This window comes from Dama dama, chromosome 21, assembly GCF_033118175.1.
Source record: "Dama dama isolate Ldn47 chromosome 21, ASM3311817v1, whole genome shotgun sequence".
NCBI lineage: Eukaryota > Metazoa > Chordata > Mammalia > Artiodactyla > Cervidae > Dama > Dama dama.
In genome coordinates this window covers 66,263,857-66,268,020 of record NC_083701.1, presented here as the reverse complement: position 1 = coordinate 66,268,020, position 4,164 = coordinate 66,263,857, and the positions used below count along the sequence as shown (strand labels likewise).

The window sequence follows — 4,164 nt, the reverse complement described above, 5'->3', positions numbered from 1 at the left end:
GAGGTACGGAGAGAGTGTAAGAGGAAGGCAGCTGGAGTTTTTCCAGATCCGCTAATGATGCATGGTGCTGCTGACAAAGCAGTTCACCCAACCAGTGCAAGAGAGAGCTGCCTAGGGGACCTGCCCTTTCTCTTAGGGTTGGCCCCTAAGAGTCCAGGTTGGGGGAGCCTTCACCACTTGGTTCAGAGAGCTTTTTTCTTTTGCTCTAATTTAAATGCTTACCACTGGGACATACTTAAAGCTTAGCTTATTTTTTTTCCCCCTTTTCAGACTTCATTCCCCTTAGCAAGTATTTGGTTTCTAAGATCAGAAATCAACAGGGGAGAGGACGTTAGCCTGGGTTATAAAATGAAATGAAACGCCTTCACTTTTTCATCCACATTTACCAAAATGCTTGGTTCTTTGCTCACAAGACTGAGAAAAACCCAACCTGGGTTTAAAATACTCACCTATTTTGCCTATCCCAGGGACCCAGGAGCCTGTGAGTCTTGGTAATTATGTCTGGTTGGGCCTGTGTGATCTGAAATGCAAAGTACAGTACATGACAACGTAATTCATTTTAGTCTCTTTTTCCATGTTGTTTCTCCAACTGAGGCAAGATGACATGTGCCACAAAGCCATCATCTGTGATGGTCTTAGAATTTATAATTTCAAGTTGCAGATCCCACATTACTTTCTCACCCATTATCACTAAATGACCTCTAATTCCTCCTTACCCAATTTCAACGTGGGGACTTCCTTGTCTCTGGAAGCAGTTCACCCCATCATCAGACTATACTGTATGATGGACTCTAAATTTGACAAGGTTCTTTCCAGGTTACAGCAGTAAGGCCAATATGTTCACCTTCTAAACCCACACTGCAGATACTGCCCTTCTGTTTGTGACCATTATCTATAGCTAAGCTCTCCCCAGCCCGTGGAGCTCTATAGAGAAACTATTCAGATGTGTTGTTTGCAGTTTGGTTTCATTTCATGATACAACCTTACCTCTAGCACGGCTGATTGAGTTTGGACATTGGGAAGAATGTTCTCAAATGAAGGTCTTTACACATTGGAACAGTTGCTACAGGGAGGAGTGAAATGCAGGGAATGTCCTCAAAATGTCCTTCTAGTATTTAGAACAGAAGTAAATATTTTACCAACTCTAATGCCTTTGTAAGAGTGCTACGCAAAGTCACACCTGAGACAAAAGAACGCATTGGCTGCTCTCTCTTCCATGCAGTCAGGTACCTCTCAAATGGTGGCAAGATGGCCCTAGAGACTATTTCATGTCTGGAGTCAGCACACTAAGGCACATGAGCCGAATCTGTTCCATTTCCTGTTTCTGTAAGCCCTGTGAGCTAAGAATGGTGTTTACATCTGTTAACAGCTGAAAAAAACAAAAGAAAGAATATTTGTGACACATAAAAATTAAATTCAAATGTCAATGCCCATAAATAAACACAACTTAAAAGACAACCATGTTCATCATTTACATGTTTTCTGTGGTCAATTTCACATTCAACATTTCAACTTTCAGCACAGTGGAATAGTTGTGTCAGAGAGCATTAGAACTGTAGAAAGCCTAAAATACTTTCTATCTAGCCCTTAATGAAAAATATTTGCTGGCTCTTTCCATCTCAGGCCGCCACAGTGAGTGCAGCCACCACCATGCCCACGAATCTATAGTGCATGGTCATGCAGAACTGCTCCAGCTTCTTGATCAAGAGGAACAAGCAGACTTGCAACCCCAAAGAGGAACTAAAGAGCCTGTTGATGAAGGTGAAAGAGGAGAGTGAAAAAGCTGGCTTAACGACTCAACATTCAAAAAATGAAAATCATGGCATCTAGTCCTATCGCTTCATGGCAAATAGATGGGGGAAAAGTGGAAACAGTGTCAGACTTAATTTTCCTGGGCTCCAAAATCAATGTGGATGGTGACTGAAAAACAGTGACAAACCTAAATAGTGTATTAAAAAGCAGAGACATCACTTTGCTGACAAAGGTCTGTATAGTCAAAGTTAAGGTTTTTCCAAAAACCAGTAGTAATGTATTGATGTGAGAGCTGAACCATAAAGTAAGCTGAGCACCAAAGAATTGATGCTTTCAAACCGTGGTGCTGGAGAAGACTCTTGTGAGTCCCTTGGACTGCAGGGAGATCCAACCAGTCCATCCTAAAGGAAATCAGTCCTGAATATTCACTGGAAGGACTGATGCTGAAGCTGAAACTCCTATACTTTGGCCACCTGATGCGAAGAGCTTACTCATTGGAAAAGACCCTGATACTGGGAAAGATTGAAGGCAGGAGGAGAAGGCGACGGCAGAGGATGAAATGGTTGGATAACATCACTGACTCAAAGGACATGAGTTTGAGCAAACTCTGGGAGAGAGTGAAGGACAGGAAAGCCTGGCCTGCTGCAGTCCATGGGGTCGCAGGGAGTTGAGCACGACTGAGTGACCTGAAGGCCTGCAACTCCTTCCACTACAGTGGGCTCATCCACGGCAAGACTGTGGACATGCAGCCGGCAACCAATGGCAAAAGGGTCATGATGCTGCCGGAGATCCGGCCAGCACTAATCAGCTACTTCTTGTGTGCGGACCACCATCAGCAAGAATGCCCAGGCCACCTTTAGAAGCATCTGGCACATGGTCTGGAAGAACAAGTACCACCCGGATTTGCACATGGCCACCATCCCCAGAGCCAGAGCCATTCTGTGCAACCAGAAGCCTGTGATGGTGAAGAGGAAGTGGACCCACCCCATCAAGAAGCTCCTGAACCATCTATCCCCTCCTCAAAGCAATAAAGCTGTCAGCTGACTTTGCTCAAATAAACAAACAAACAAAAATTTGCTGATGACTGATACATGTCCTTCCCAAGTCTTCCTGATCATATTCCTTAAACTTAACAGTCTGTTTCTTTGCCTGAATCTGTATCCTCAACTGATTGTTTACAAAGCTTTCTGTACAATGCCCAACACATATTATTAAGCAGTAAGTACTGGATAAATGAATATAACCACTAATTTCATTATAAGACAAATGGAATAGTATATAAGAAGCTCAAAAGATGAAAAACCAATGGTACTTCTTGTTACAAACAGTTCAGCACCATTTTTCTTGGTGAATATGCAGTTTGAGCTAAAATATCTACCATTCTCTCTGTATAAGATCTACTGGTTCTAGACTCCCTGGCTTGTAATTACAAAGCAAAATCTTCTAATGCCAATAATAAGACCAACTTCTATACCTTTTAAGTGCAATCTTCTTGATTATAAGCAGCCACTGACTGAAGACTTCAATTAGAGAGGGAGATTTCTTAAACCCTGGGGCAAAAGTTTAGTTCAAAACAACTTGGAAAGTGGTTTAACTCTTTGAGGATCACCTGCCTCCCAGCATACAGCACTCACAGCAAACCCATGATTTTGCACAGTTTAAAGAAAAGAATCATTCTGTGTTTCTTATTGGGTGGCTCCTCCCTCCTGAACACTGTCACCCTGGTTAAAGTGAATATGGAAGAAATGTGGGTAGGGAAGACAGAGTTCAGTTTGCTTGTTTAAGTCTCTTTATTCTATTTCAAAATAGCTGGTCCTGGATTTAGAAGCTGTAGAATCTTCAAAACCTTTTGGAAGAGTGCAGACATAAATTGAAGCTATGCCTGCCCAGCAGAGACTGCAAGAGACTGTTATCATACGCCATATCTCAGGAAGAGCCAAGCATTCCTGGACAGAAGCCAGCAAAGCTGGGAAGTAGAATGACAAAAAGGAACCTAGAGAAATTCCATAAACAGAATCAAGAAATGTCTCATCTCCCAAATGGAAATATGTATTCTATAGTTTCTACAAATTTTCAAATATTCAGAATGAGAAAATTGGGGCAATCAAGTATAGATTAAAGCAATAAAGCCCCCTTATGCTCATGTATTCAATCACTTGCTCCTTCTTTCTGTCACCTTCTCTATGAAGCCTTCATTATTTTACTATTTAGTTTAGACCTAGTAAATTCATTATTCTCACAGTTTTTCACACTTGGCTTCCTTTCAACCCCTAAGCATTATGTATTCTTCCTTACTCTTAAGTGTCACACTTCGGCCTCTAGAGGGAGTTCAAGTCCCCAGATCCTCAAGAAGAAGAGTTCTGTTGTGACGTGTGGAGGACCCAGTTCTGTTGGACCCAGGTGTCTGGGATG

The 4,164-nt window shown here is 42.2% G+C and overlaps 1 pseudogene; it reads left to right on the top strand.

Moving 5' to 3' along the window:
- Positions 1-1,650: 1,650 nt before the first annotated feature.
- LOC133042225 (large ribosomal subunit protein eL28-like) lies at positions 1,651-2,796 on the top strand (annotated as a pseudogene).
- Positions 2,797-4,164: the final 1,368 nt, after the last annotated feature.